Source organism: Bombina bombina, chromosome 5 (assembly GCF_027579735.1).
Source record: "Bombina bombina isolate aBomBom1 chromosome 5, aBomBom1.pri, whole genome shotgun sequence".
NCBI classification, from domain to species: Eukaryota; Metazoa; Chordata; class Amphibia; order Anura; family Bombinatoridae; genus Bombina; species Bombina bombina.
Genome location: NC_069503.1, coordinates 586,208,901 through 586,224,953, shown reverse-complemented (window position 1 = coordinate 586,224,953; position 16,053 = coordinate 586,208,901). Strand labels below are relative to the sequence as shown.

The 16,053-nt window shown below is 37.6% G+C and overlaps 1 protein-coding gene across 2 annotated transcripts in view; it reads left to right on the top strand.

The window, feature by feature from the left end:
* LOC128660611 (transmembrane protein 245) overlaps positions 1-16,053 on the top strand; it is a 252,964-nt gene that overhangs the window by 791 nt on the left and 236,120 nt on the right. The window lies entirely within an intron of this gene.

Here is a 16,053-nt window from a genome sequence, read left to right as displayed (position 1 = left end):
TCACAACATCTGCCTCACACTCAAGAAACGAATGTCAGTGCTCTGTAATACTTGGTAAAGAATTGGTAATTCTTGCCTTATATATAAACATCTTGTCTGGTAAATGTCATTTTTAAAAGGCCGGTCTAATCAAAATTAAACTTTCATGATTCTTATAGTGCATGCAATTTTAAATAACTATCCAATTTACTTTTATCATCAAATTTACTTTGCTATCTTGGTATTTTTTGTGGAAAGCTAAACCTAGGTTGGCTCATATAATAATTTCTAAGCCATTGAAATGCCTCTTATCTCAGTGCAGTTTGACAGTTATATATACTGCTAGTTCATGCGTGTCATATTAGATAACATTGTGCTCACTCGTGTAGTTATTTAAGAGTCAACACTGATTGGCTAAAATGCATGTCTGTCAAAAGAACTGAGATAAGGGGCAGTCTTCAGAGGCTTAGAAACAAGGTAATCAAAGAGGTAAACCGTATTAATTTAACAGTGTTGGTTATGCAAAACTGGGGGAAATGGGTAATAAAGGGATTATCTATCTTTTTAAACAATAACAATTCTGTAGCAGACTGTCCTTTAAGAGCTAATTAAGTCATGTAAAAATAGTACCTGGACTTTACCTGCTCCTGCCTTTCAGAAGCAAGCTGCTAGGATGGACTATACTGAGGTGCATAGAGCATCAGTAAGTCTGTGTACAAAGGAGAGGGGCAGGAAATATTTACAGTATATACCTATTGTATTACTTAGTTGTAAATTTATTAACAGTGCTTACAGGTGGTTTTGAAGACAATAAAGTACTGTCTTTTTTGTGTAGAGTAAAAATGTTCTTCCGACATAACTTATTACTTATTCTCTTACTTCACTGGAACTACTAAAATAGATGTATTATTAAACGGACAGTCAAGTCCAAAATGAACTTTCATGATTCAAATAGGGCATGTCATTTTAAAAAAAACTTTCAATTTACTTTTATCACCAATTTTGCTTTGTTCTTTAGGTATTCTTAGTTGAAAGTTAAACCTAGGTAGGCTCATATGCTAATTTCTTAGACCTTGAAGGCCGCCTCTTATGTGAATGCATTTTGACAGTTTTTTACCACTAGATGGCGTTAGTTCATGTGTGTCATATAGATAACATTGAGCTCACGCACGTTAAGTTACCTAGGAGTAAGCACTGATTGGCTAAAACGCAAGTCTGTCAAAAGAACTGAAATAAGGGGGCAGTTTGCAGAGGCTTAGATACAAGGTAATCACAGAGGTAAAAAGTTTATTAATATAACTGTGTTGGATATGCAAAACTGGGGAATGGGTAATAAAGAGATTATATATCTTTTTAAACAACAAAAATTCTAGCGTTGACTTTCCCTTTAATTGTAGTTTACTTTATAGGGACAGTCTAGTCCAAAATACACTTTTATGATTCAGATAGGGAATGTCATTTTAAACAACTTTGCAATTTGTTTTTATTACCAATTTTGCTTTGTTTTCTTGGTAGTCTTAGTTGAAAGCTAAACCTAGGAGGTTCATATGCTAATTTCTTAGACCTTGAAGGCTGCCTCTAATCTGAATGCATTTAGACAGTTTTTCACCACTAGAGGGTGTTCATGTGTGTCATATAGATAACATTGTGGTCACGCATGTGGAGTTACCTAGGAGTCAACACTGATTGGCTAAAATGCAAGTCTGTCAAAAGAACTGAAATAAGGGGGCAGTTTGCAGAAATTTAGATACAAGGTAATCATAGAGGTAAAAAGTATATTAATATAACTGTGTTGGTTATGCAAAACTATGGAATAGGTAATAAATGGATTATCTATCTTTTAAAACAATAAAAATTCTGGTGTAGTCTGTCCCTTTAAAGTAATACAGCAAGACTCAAGTAGGAAAACATTACAAATAAATGACAGATTTTTGGCAGGTACAGAAAGCTTTGATAATTGGGCGCAGAGAAAATATTAATATAAACGGTAGCAATTCATCTGGCCTATTACCATTGGATATTGTACCTGTGTTTATAGTGCAGTGGAATCTGGTGGTGCGCTACTAATACATGATGATAATAATACTACTTGCTTGTTAAACCATGTGTGGTGAACATAGGACCCAAACGCCCAAGGTGGTACTCATAACAAATTTATAGGACATTAAATACTTTTAGATGGTAATAAAAAAAAAGGTAAATCACATAAAAAAAACCTCTACAATATACTTTTATTATTTGTTTTGTCCCCTTTTCCTTTAATTCCATTCTGTAATTGTGAGCTTTTCAGTTCCTGCTAGAAATGGAAGTGCAGAACACTGTTATATACCACACAGCCATTGGCTGCACACTCTATTGACTATAACTGTCCCTAATTGGCCACAGCAGAGAAGGTATCCTAAGTTACAACATGGCAGCTCCCATTGTTTTATAGACACTAAAACTTTACGCTTATTTTGTTAATATTTAAACAGCTAATGAAACTTTAAAAAAATGCACCTACATGTTATTTTCAGACTAATCTTTTTTTAAATCATTGTTCTATCTAGCATATATTTAGTGTTTAATGTCCCTTTAATGCCTGGTTTCACAGGCTGCAGTTGCAGTGCTTAAATTGACATTGTACTATGACATTTGCTCCCTTTTTAATGTGTTTTCAGTTAACTATGTTACCTGCTGGGGTGTATTAAATTGTTTACAAATACCCCCTTTACCTTTTATTTTGTCATTTGAAATAACTGATTTTGTCAGCTACAACCTATGCTGAACATATGTATACTTTTGTATTCTCTAAAGAAGAGCTATGTAAACAAGCATATTCTGGTTGGTCCCTGTTATAATTAATTCAATTAATTCAAATAAGAAAATTATCACTGCTGGGTAAAGGACTGAACTAATTATCAGAATAAAGGCTCAGTCTCAGTAATAAACTCCCGTCGAGCCCAAGCAGTGATTAGGCAACTTTGGTATAGACACTATGCAATCTGTACTGTATGCAAATGTACAATCCGGTACAAAACATCAAGCGCTTTTCAAAGTGTCCTCATACCGAGTAAACTGTAAAAGTACCTTGGGACCGTGATGGCCTTCCGTGTATTATTACCGTAAAGATGTAAATCCCCTCCGAGCTCCACACTATAGCGGAAGACGTTGACAGCCCTAAACAGGCTCCTCTCACTGGCGCTTCACTTGGCAACGGTTCTGTGACCCATCCGGAAGTTCGGTTCCCAGGTTCAAAAGACAACGTCAGCTGCAGGATCGTAAAGAGGCGTCCCAACCTCTTGTCAAATACAATACTCAAAGAAACAAGAAAAATACCATATTTTATGGCAAACTGGGTACGGGCAGACAGCTGCCAGTACCCAAGATGGCGCACAATAAGGTAGAGGCAGAGGGTTAGAGAACTGGTTGGGGGCTAAGGGGGGATCCTACACAGCAGAATATGTTTTTAAAAACAAAACAACAAAAAACAACTTTTATTTTAGTACTGGCAGACTTTCTGCCAGTACTTAAGATGGCAGGGACAATTGTGGGGTGGGGGAGGGAAGAGAGCTGTTTGGGAGGGATCAGGGGGTGGGATGTATCAGGTGGGAGGCTGATCTCTACACTAAAGCTAGAATTAACTCTGCAAGCTACCTAATTAACCCCTTCACTGCTGGACATAATACACGTGTGGTGTGCAGCGGCATTTAGTGGCCTTCTAATTACCAAAAAGCAATGCCAAAGCCATATAAGTCTGCTATTTCTGAACAAAGGGGATCCCAGAGAAGCATTTATAACCATTTGTGCCATAATTGCACAAGCTGTTTGTAAATAATTTCAGTGAGAAACCTAAAATTTGTGAAAACGTGAACCATTATTTATATTTAATCGCATTTGGCGGTGAAATGGGGGCATGAAATATACCCAAATGGGCCTAGATCAATACTTTGGGTTGTCTACTACACTACACTAAAGCTAAAATTACCCCTACAAGTTCCCTACAAGCTCCCTAAATTAACCCCTTCACTGCTGGACACAATACACGTGTGGTGCACAGCGACATTTAGTGGCCTTCTGATACCAAAAAGCAACACCAAAGCCATATATGTCTGCTATTTCTGAACAAAGGGGATCCCAGAGAAGCATTTACAACCATTTGTGCCATAATTGCACAAGCTGTTTGTAAATAATTTCAGTGAGAAACCTAAAGTTTGTGAAAAAGTGAACGATTTTTTTTATTTGATCGCATTTTGCAGTGAAATGGTGGTAAATTATATAATATGATAAAAATAATGGTATCTTTATAAAGTCCATTTAATGGCAAGAAAAACGGTATATAATATGTGTGGGTACAGTAAATGAGTAAGAGGAAAATTACAGCTAAACACAAACACTGCAGAAATGTAAAAATAGCCCTGGTTCCAAACGGTCAGAAAATGGAAAAGTGCTGTGGTCCTTAAGGGGTTAACCCCTTAGTGACCAGACCATTTTTCAATCGTCTTACCGTTAAGGACCAGGGCTATTTTTACATTTCTGCTGTGTTTGTGTTTAGCTGTAATTTTCCTCTTACTCATTTACTGTACCCAAACATATTATATACCGTTTTATCTTGCCATTAAATGGAATTCCTAAAGATACTATTATTTTCATTTACTCAATGTTTACATGTTCTTTGATTTTTTTGCAAGATATAAGGCAATAAGTACAAGTAGCACTTTGCTATTTCCAAAACATTTTTTTTTCTTCAAAATTAGCGATAGTTACATTGTAACACTGATATCTGTCAGGAATCTCTGAATAACCCTTCACATGTATATATATTTTTTTAGTAGACAACCCAAAGTATTGATCTAGGCCCATTTTGGTATATTTCATGCCACCATTTCACCGCCAAATGCGATCAAATAAATAAAAGTAAACTTTTTCACAAAAATTTTCACAAACTTTAGGTATCTCACTGAAATTATTTACAAAGACCTTGTGCAATTATGGCACAGATGGTTGTAAATGCTTCTCTGGGATCCCCTTTTTTCAGAAATAGCAGATATATATGGCTTTGGCATTACTTTTTGGTAATTAGAAGGCCGCTAAATGCTGCTGCGCTCCACACTTGTATTATGCCCAGCAGTGAAGGGGTTAATTAAGTAGCTTGTAGGGTTAATTTTAGCTTTAGTGTAGCGATCGGCCTCCCACTTTGACACATCTTAACCCTAATCCCTCCCTGACCCCCTTCAAACAGGTCTCTTCCATCCCTCACCTTACAATTGTCACCGCCATCTTAAGTACTGCCAGAAAGTCTGCCAGTACTAAAATAAAAGCATTTTTTTTTATATATAGAATTTTTTAAAATTTTGAAAATTTATTCTGCAGTGTTTGATCCCCCCTTAGCCCCCAACCTCCCTGATCTCCCCTCCAAACAGCTCTCTAACCCTCCCCCCTCTACCTATTTGTCGCCATCTTGGGTACTGGGTAATGGGCTATTTAAAAAAAACAAAAACATAATGAAACCGTTTTTTTTTCGTAGTGTAGCTGCCCCCCCCCCTCAATACCCTACCCGCTCCCAGAATCCTTTCCCAAATCTTATTTTACTATGTTCCATAGTGTAGCGGTCCCACCCGCTTCTGCTCCATCACATTCGCGTTCCCGCACCGCAACCCCCCCCCGCAACTTTACACCAAAAGGAACAATTTGTGGTAGGAGCCACAACCAGATACTATGGAATATAGGGTTCATACACCAAACAGACTTGGGAAATACTGATTTAGACAAATGAATAGGCTCCAGAGAACAACACAGCTTTCTTCATGTCCATATTTCCTATATAATATGATTTTCTGAAACTCAAAATCAATAGTTCTTAGGTAAGATAGGATTTATGTTTTAAAGGGACATTAAACTGCTGGGTACAACTATAGTAGCATGGTTACTACTCACCAGGCTATTGTTTCCCTCCTGTACCAGCAGCTCTCTTTAAAGCTATTCTCTTAATTTATCTCATTACAGAATCCAGTTGGTAAAGCTCTGCATTTTATACTGGGCGGCGCCATCTTGTAACACACGTATTGTTGCATCCTGTGATATAATCGGTGCACTTTCACAGATCTGTGATGTTACTGGCTTTTTTACAGCTGTACCTTGCACGTCAGTTTACCTCACATAATAGAGAGCGGAAGAGTTACATTTTTGCAGTTTTTTTACACAGTTTAAAAGTTGCATAACCTATATAAGCTCCAAGATGGTAGCGCCCAGTGTGAAGATGATGCAGAGATTCACTAATACTTTGGAAGGTGTTAAAATAAGAGAATTACTTGGAAGGCAGCTGCAGGCACAGGAGGAAAAACAACAGCATGGTGAGTTATAAATATTTTGCTGTAGTTGTACTCAACAATTTAAAATGTCCCTTTAAAGGGACACTAAACCCAAATTTTTTCTTTCGTGATTCAGATAGAGCATGTGATTTTAAACAACTTTCTAATTTACTCCTATTATCAATTTTTCTTCGTTCACTTACTATCTTTATTTGAAAAAGAAGGCATCTAAGCTTCTTTTTGTTTCAGTACTCTGGACAGCACTTTTTTTATTGGTTGATGAATTTATCCACCATTCAGCAAGAATAACCCAGGTTATTCACCAAAAATGGTCCGGCATCTAAACTTACATTCTTGCATTTCAAATAAAGATACTAAGAGAAGGAAGAAAATTTGATAACAGGAGTAAATTAGAAAGTTGCTTAAAATCACATGCTCTATCTGAATCACGAAAGAAAAAAATTGGGTTCAGTGTCCCTTTAAGAACTGCATTTTTTAGTTATAGATAGACCTGCTCTAAAAAAAAAAAAGCCCCTGCTTTTTTAAAAATAAATAAAAAAAATCTGTCACTGGGCAGTTTGGCCTATCGGAAGCCATACAGCACACAAACATTTAGGGATGCCACTTCGGCCATGTTTTTCTGGACACTTATTAGTTACACATGCTGTAGGGTACTGAGGGCGGAACATGTATTGTGCCTCTTGACATCACATGAATAGTGCTGATGAACAGCACAATACATGTTCCTCCCTGCACACCCTGCAGCATGTGCAACTCATAAGTGTCCAAGTTCCCAACCCTTATATCTGATATCTATCGTCCGAGAGTGGCCACTATTTCTTAGCTGGGGTGTTCCTTATGTCTATTCTGTTTGTCATATTTTGGGGGGTCCCTTACTATAGTATTAAAAGGAAAAATTAGGTTTAATATTTAGTTTGCACCTTTAATTCTAGGTATCTTATTAGTGAGCTATGAGGCACTGCTTATTACAGTTTTAATGTGTTAGTCATGATGTGCCTTCAATATGTGGAGGCTTGGTGCGCCTTCAGTACATGGTTATTAGATTTGATGCTTTGGATTGTGAGTTGACATTCCAATATGTTTGTAAACTCTTATGATCTTGTTGTTCTGTTTATTGGATGAATGTTTGTAGTGTGCAAACTTGATGTCATACCTGTTTGAAAACCTCAATAAAAAAAAACCAAGGGCACTTTAAATCATCAAAATTGACATTTCAAGCGCTTCCTTTGCCCGTCGCAAGCCCTCTTCACGGGACCAAAATGACGAATCTGGCTTCATCCAATCACGGTGTTCCCCCAGGCCATGATCCCCCCCGTGGGGAACGCCGTGATTGGAGGAAGCCGGATTCGTCATTTCTGACTTAAGTAGAGGCTTCTGACAGCCGGGGGAATCGATGGAGCGGCTTTCAGGATATAAAGGTAAATTTTTGAAGAAAACGCTTGAAATGTCAATTTTGATGAATTAAAGTGCCCTTGTTTTTAATAGGATTATTAAAAACCGGGCACTAATTCATCAAAATGGACCTTCACTTTAAGCCAATACAATTATTTATGCTGTCTACCACATATATATGTTTTTTGTTATTCATCATACAGCAATAGTAATTGTAGCTGTTTATAACATCTTATTCGCATAACCGGCATCCATTTACTAGATACAGCACTAATAGGTGTGTCCCAATTTAACTTTTGCTCTGTGTCTATATTCTACTATAATTATTTTAAATCACCTTGTGATAGTTGTGACTCCTAGAATATCACACTAGGGTCCTTTACTAATTACTAACCTGTCACTATCTAGCTTGCTGTTTTTAAAGGGACAGTCTACACTTTTTATTGTTTAAAAAGATAGATAATCCCTTTATTACCCATTCCCCAGTTTTGCATAACCAACACAGTTATATTAATATACTTTTTACCTCTGTCCTTACCTTGTATCTAAGCCTCTGCAGACTGCCCCCTTATCTCAGTGTTTTGACAGACATGCAGTTTAGCCAATCAGTGCAGACTCCTAAGTAGTGAGCACAATGTTATCTATATGACACACATGAACTAGTACTGTCTAACTGTGCAAAACTTTCAAAATGCTCTGACCTAAGAGGCAGTTTTCAACGGTTTAGAAATACCTAGCAGCAATACATAACACATGTGCAAAAATAGGAGCGCTCAATATGTGCACACAATATCACATCCGATAAAATAAAATTAAAGTGCATATAACAGAATTAAGGTGCATATAGCGTGCATATAAATAACACAACTAATATATGCCAGTCGGCACTAACAAAAGGATATGCTTGCTTCAGTTATTAGTACATCAGTTAGGACATCAGTTAAGAGTTGCAGCTTCTCATTAGACACAGCACTGGTGGCTGGATACAGCTAATACAATAACAAGAAAAGAGAAAGGGAGGCGCAAACACCTCTAAATGCAGACTGTATGTACAAATACTAATTTATTAAGGCATTCACGATAAAACACTCACACTCAGGACCCTCAAACATATGAGGTATGGAAGGTAGGAAGACGTCCTACGAAACGCGTTAGGCGCCGCCCATCGTCTTTACGCCACGCCGTACACATCAGCTGAAGGAGAGCCGGCTTTTTTCATCCTGACAGTTTGGTGTAGTATGAGCTTTTGGCGATAATTTTAATATTTGTTTTGAATGATACATGCACTTTCTACAGTGAACTTAACAGTACTCTTTGCTATTGACTGAACATTGGAACATTTAAGGAGGATTGTTTTTACGCTGGATTGCACATATCGTTAAGGAACCTTTGAGTGCCTTATGTTTGCTCTGTTTTTACATACCTCATATGTTTGAGGGTCCTGAGTGTGTTTTATCGTGAATACCTTAATAAATTAGTATTTGTAAATACAGTCTGCATTTAGAGGTGTTTGCGCCTCCCTTTCTCTTTTCTTGTTTTTGTATTAGAAATACCTAGGTTTAGCTTTTGAAAAATACCACCAAGCAAATTTAATGATACAAGTAAATTGGAAAGTTGTTTAAAATGACATGCCCTATCTGAATCATAAAAGTTTAATTTTGTCTCTAATTCTTTAGAGCATATAATTTTAAAAATTGAGGTCAAACACAGTTACAGAGTGGTACTCTGGCTCCTGAGCAGAAACTGCCACTGATCCAATCAGCAGCGCTAGTTGTACACAACATTAAACCCAAATTGCAAGCTGCATGATACTGTGCCTACATATCTGAGAAGAATTTTGTAATGAATTGTGATTATATTGTTTTATATATTTTTTTCACTGTCTCTCAGAACAATAGGAGTCGGACCCTTGCTAACCAATCACAAACTAATACATTCTTCATCCTATATGATTTCTTTAATATGAGCGGTGTCTGTATAGCATACAGTGACCCCCACATTTAGAACTTTTATAATATTTTCTCTGCATGAATTCTTCAACCGGAGTGCCAAGTCAGTGCAGTTCTTTAGAAACAAATCTTTCAGCATGTCTATAATAAGAAGACAATCATATTCATGTAAAACTCTCCATCTAAAGAATAAGATCACTTCATGAGAAACACAAATGAACCTGCTCTAGATTTTTGCAGCCAAGTCAAATAAATGTATGGCATGTTTCTGCTATTGTAGCAGAGCATAGAATGTAATTCTGGCTAAAGTGAAACAAGTTGTTCCCTCCATTCTCTTGGTCTAGAAAAATTTAACACACTATCTAATGCCATGTTAGGTAGCTGTTTAAAAGATGAAAACAAGTCCAATACAGCAGGACTTCAAATACAATTATTCTTTATAGTTCACAACTCCATTAAATCAGACTTTTTCTTTTATTTGAGGTGCTACTGCATTGGACTTGGTTTCTTTGGTTGATGGGCTGTGACGGTGGTAGCTTGCATTTTGCACTCGGCAGTGTACATGTGTGCTGGATGTATTACTACATATATAGTAGCTATTTAAAGGGACAGTTAAGTCATAATTAAACTTTTAGGATTCAGACAGCATATGCAATTTTAAACAACTTTCCAATTTACTTATATTATCAAATTTGCCTTGTTCTTTAGTATCCCTTGTTGAAGAGTAACTCTAGGTATGCTGATAGGAGTTTAGGAGTGTGTATGTGTCTTTAGCAGTCTATGATATTGTTATAAACAATGCTGCAAACACTGCTGCCAAATGTCAAAAGACACATGCACGCTCCTGAAATCACCTAGGATTGCTAATATAAGTACATTGGAAATGTGTTTAAAATGTCATGCTCTATCGAATACGCTTAAGTTTAATTTTGACTTTACTGTCAGTTTAATTTTAGAATAAACTACATAGGCTGGGATATGTGCATTACAATTTATTGAAATCCTTTTCTATTTATTGTTGGGTGTTGGTGTTTATGGCTAACAGCAAACATCTGAAATGTGGTACCTCCATCCTGCAATATATGTTAATAAACCTCTAGCAAGGTTTCCAATGTGTTGTCCACTAGTAAAACTCACCCATAAATGCAGTCATTAAGTATTCTCTTCAGCGTAGAACCCACAAATAAATGCAATCTAGTATTAAAGTCCAATAAACAGACTGTTCAGAGATTAGCAATTTGTTTCCTAAAAACTAAATTTGAGAAGCTATAGAAGATTTGTAGCAGAGATTTGTTGTAAGAGATTACAGGACAGAATTTATAGTTGTTCTGGTCACATGTATTTCAGTTCAGCATTGATGTATGGGGTTAGAAAGTGCAATACCTTTTGCCAGTTAGGGAAATCAAATTAGTATTGTGTTTCCACCACTGACTTCAAAGAATACTGTATATTATACAGCACAGTGTAGTGAATGCAATCAATTAGCCAGTGGAACCAAAGAACTGCAGCCCAGACTATGGATGTAAAAAACTAGGAAGAGGACTATGCATATGGCTGGGTCCCTGCATGCAGAGCAGATAAGTAGCTGGCAGCATGTAGGTAGTAGTATTGCCCCCCCCCCCCCCCACATACAGCAGGGGTATAAGGAATACAAGAGGCCATTTATATTTCAGTCAGCCAAGCATTTTACAGCAGGAGAAAGGTCTTGACCTTTGGTGTCCACATTTTTTTCTTAAAATGAGCAGATTTTTTTTCTTAAAGTGATTGTAAAGTTTTCATATTTACTACACCATAGTAAGATATTAAAGATTGGTAAAGATACCAAGAGAACGAAGAAAAATTGATAATAGGAGTAAATTAGTAAGTTGCTTAAAATTGCATGCTCTATCCAAATCATAAAATAAAAAAATTGGGTTTAGTATCCCTTTAACCCCTTAACCCCTTAATGACCGAGGACGTGCAGGGTACGTCCTCAAAAAAAAGGCAGTTAACGCCTGAGGACGTACCCTGCACGTCCTCGGTGTGGAAAGCAGCTGGAAGCGATCCTGCTCGCTTCCAGCTGCTTTCCGGTTATTGCAGTGATGCCTCGATATGGAGGCATCCTGCAATAACCATACATGGCCATCCGATGCAGAGAGAGCCACTCTGTGGCCCTCTCTGCACCGGACATCGATGGCCGGTATCGTTGGTGGGTGGGAGCCGAATTGGGAGGCGGGTGGGCGGCCATCGGTGTTGCGCGTGACGTCACGGGGGGCGGGATCGGGACCGTCGGGGGCGCGCGCGGGCGCGCGCGCGTGCACGGGGGGTGGCGGGCGGGCGCGTGCACGGGGCGGGAGCGGGTGGGAACCGCTACACTACAGAAAAGTAAAAAAGTAAAAGTAAAAAAAAAATGAAATAAACTTTTACTTTTACCATCTAAGGGATCTGGAAGGGGTGGGGGGTTGGTCTTGGGGGGGGGGGGAAAGCTACACTACAGAAAAGGGACATATTTTATTTTAAAAAAAGCATTTTTTTTCTCTAAACTGGGTACTGGCAGACAGCTGCCAGTACCCAAGATGGCGCACATTAAGTCAGAGGGGGAGGGTTAGAGAGCTGTTTAGTGGGGGATCAGTGAGGTTGGGGGCTAAGGGGGATCCCTACACAGAAGCATATGTAAATATGCTAACAAAAAATTCACAAAAAAGCCCAAATATACCTTTTATTTTAGTACTGGCAGAGTTTCTGCCAGTACTTAAGATGGCAGGGACATTTGTGGGGTAGGGGAGGGAAGAGAGATGTTTGGGAGGGATCAGGGGGTCTGATGTTTCAGGTGGGAGGCTGATCTTTACACTAAAGCTAAAATTAACCCTGCAAGCTCCCTACAAGCTACCTAATTAACCCCTTCACTGCTAGCCATAATACACGTGTGATGCGCAGCGCCATTTAGCAGCATTCTAATTACCAAAAAGCAACTCCAAAGTCATATATGTCTGCTATTTCTGAACAAAGGGGATCCCAGAGAAGCATTTACAACCATTTGTGCCATAATTGCACAAGCTGTTTGTAAATTATTTCAGTGAGAAACCTAAAATTGTGAAAAATTTTACGTTTTTTTTAATTTGATCGCATTTGGCGGTGAAATGGTGGCATGAAATATACCAAAATGGGCCTAGATCAATACTTGGGGTTGTCTACTACACTACACTAAAGCTAAAATTACCCCAAAAAGCTCCTTACATGCTCCCTAATTAACCCCTTCACTGCTGGGCATAATACACGTGTGGTGCGCAGTGGCATTTAGCGGCCTTCTAATTACCAAAAAGCAATGCCAAAGCCATATATGTCTGCTATTTCTGAACAAAGGGGATCCCAGAGAAGAATTTACAACCATTTATGCCATAATTGCACAAGCAGTATGTAAATAATTTCAGTGAGAAACTGAAAGTTTGTGAAAAAATTTGTGAAAAAGTGAACAATTTTTTGTATTTGATCGCATTTGGCGGTGAAATGGTGGCATGAAATATACCAAAATGGGCCTAGATCAATAATTTGGGATGTCTTCTAAAAAAAAATATATACATGTCAATGGATATTCAGGGATTCCTGAAAGATATTAGTGTTCTAATGTAACTAGCGTTAATTTTGAAAAAAAATGGTTTGAAAATAGCAAAGTGCTACTTGTATTTATGGCCCTATAAGTTACAAAAAAAGCAAAGAAGATGTAAACATTGGGTATTTCTAAACTCAGGACAAAATTTAGAAACAATTTAGCATGGGTGTTTTTTGGTGGTTGTAGATATGTAACAGATTTTGGGGTTCAAAGTTAGAAAAAGTGTGTTTTTTTCCATTTTTCCTCATATTTTATAATTTTTTTTATAGTAAATGATAAGATATGATGAAAATAATGGTATTTTTAGAAAGTCCATTTAATGGCGAGAAAAACGGTATATAATATGTGTGGGTACAGTAAATGAGTAAGAGGAAAATTTCAGCTAAACACAAACACCGCAGAAATGTAAAAATAGCCTTGGTCCCAAACGGACAGAAAATGGAAAAGTGCTCTGGTCACTAAGGGGTTAATGGCCACAGCACTTTTCCATTTTCTGTCCGTTTGGGACCAAGGCAATTTTTACATTTTTGCGGTGTTTGAGTTTAGCTGTAATTTTCCTCTTACTCATTTACTGTACCCACACATATTATATACCGTTTTTCTCGCCATTAAATGGACTTTATAAAGATACCATTATTTTCATCATATCTTATAATTTACTATAAAAACAATTATAAAATATGAGGAAAAAATGGAAAAAACCACACCTTTTCTAACTTTGACCCCCAAAATCTGTTACACATCTACAACCACCAAAAAACACCCATGCTAAATAGTTTCTAAATTTTGTCCTGATTTTAGAATTACCCAATGTTTATATGTTCTTTGCTTTTTTTGCAAGTTATAGGGCAATAAATACAAGTAGCACTTTGCTATTTCCAAACCACTTTTTTTCAAAATTAGCGCTAGTTACATTGGGACACTGATATCTTTCAGGAATCCCTGAATATCCCTTGACATGTATATATTTTTTTTTAGAAGACATCCCAAAGTATTGATCTAGGCCCATTTTGGTATATTTCATGCCACCATTTCACCGCCGATGCGATCAAATACAAAAAATCGTTCACTTTTTCACAATTTTTTTTCACAAACTTTCGGTTTCTCACTGAAATTATTTACAAACAGCTTGTGCAATTATGGCATAAATGGTTGTAAATTCTCCCCTTTGTTCAGAAATAGCAGACATATATGGCTTTGGCATTGCTTTTTGGTAATTAGAAGGCCGCTAAATGCCACTACGCACCACACATGTATTATGCCCAGCAGTGAAGGGGTTAATTAGGGAGCATGTAGGGAGTTTTTTAGGGTAAATTTAGCTTTAGTGTAGTAAACAACCCAAAGTATTGATCTAGGCCCATTTTGGTATATTTCATGCCACCATTTCACCGCCAAATGCGATCAAATAAAAAATATTGTTCACTTTTTCACAGTTTTAGGTTTCTCACTAAAATCATTTACAAACAGCTTGTGCAATTATGACACACATAGTTGTAAATGCTTCTCTGGGATCCCCTTTGTTCAGAAATAGCAGACATATATTGCTTTGGCGTTGCTTTTTGGTAATTAGAAGGCCGCTAAATGCCGCTGCGCACCACATGTGTGTTATGCCCAGCTGTGCAGGGGTTAATTAGGGAGCTTGTAGGATTAATTTTAGCTTTAGTGTAGTGTAGTAGACAACCCAAAGTATTGATCTAGGCCCATTTTGGTATATTTTATGCCACCATTTCACCGCCAAATGCTATCAAATAAAAAAAATTGTTCCCTTTTTCACAAACTTTAGGTTTCTCACTGAAATTATTTACAAACAGCTTGTGCAATTATGGCATAAATGGTTGTAAATTCTTCTCTGGGATCCCCTTTGTTCAGAAATAGCAGACATATATGGCTTTGGCATTGCTTTTTGGTAATTAGAAGGCCGCTAAATGCCGCTGCGCACCACATGTGTGTTATGCCCAGCTGTGCAGGGGTTAATTAGGGAGCTTGTAGGGTTAATTTTAGCTGTAGTGTAGTAGACATCCCAAAGTATTGATCTAGGCCCATTTTGGTATATTTCATGCCACCATTTCACCGCTGATGCGATCAAATACAAAAAATCGTTCACTTTTTCACAATTTTTTTTCACAAACTTTTGGTTTCTCACTGAAATTATTTACAAACAGCTTGTGCAATTATGGCATAAATGGTTGTAAATTCTTCTAGGGATCCCCTTTGTTCAGAAATAGCAGACATATATGGCTTTGGCATTGCTTTTTGGTAATTAGAAGGCAGCTAAATGCCACTGCGCACCACATATGTATTATGCCCAGCAGTGAAGGGGTTAATTAGGGAGCATGTAGGGAGCTTTTTAGGGTAAATTTAGCTTTAGTGTAGTGTAGTAAACAACCCAAAGTATTGATCTAGGCCCATTTTGGTATATTTCATGCCACCATTTCACCGCCAAATGCGATCAAATAAAAAATATTGTTCACTTTTTCACAGTTTTAGGCTTCTCACTAAAATCATTTACAAACAGCTTGTGCAATAATGGCACAAATGGTTGTAAATGCTTCTCTGGGATCCCCTTTGTTCAGAAATAGCAGACATATATGGCTTTGGCGTTGCTTTTTGGTAATTAGAAGGCCGCTAAATGCCGCTGAGCATCACACGTGTATTATGTCTAGCAGTGAAGGGGTTAATTAGGTAGCTTGTAGGGAGCTTGCAGGGTTAATTTTAGCTTTAGCGTAGAGATCAGCCTCCCACCTGAAACATCAGACCCCTTGATCCCTCCCCCACCCCACAATTGTCCCCGCCATCTTAAGTACTGGCAGAAAGTCTGCCAATACTAAAATAA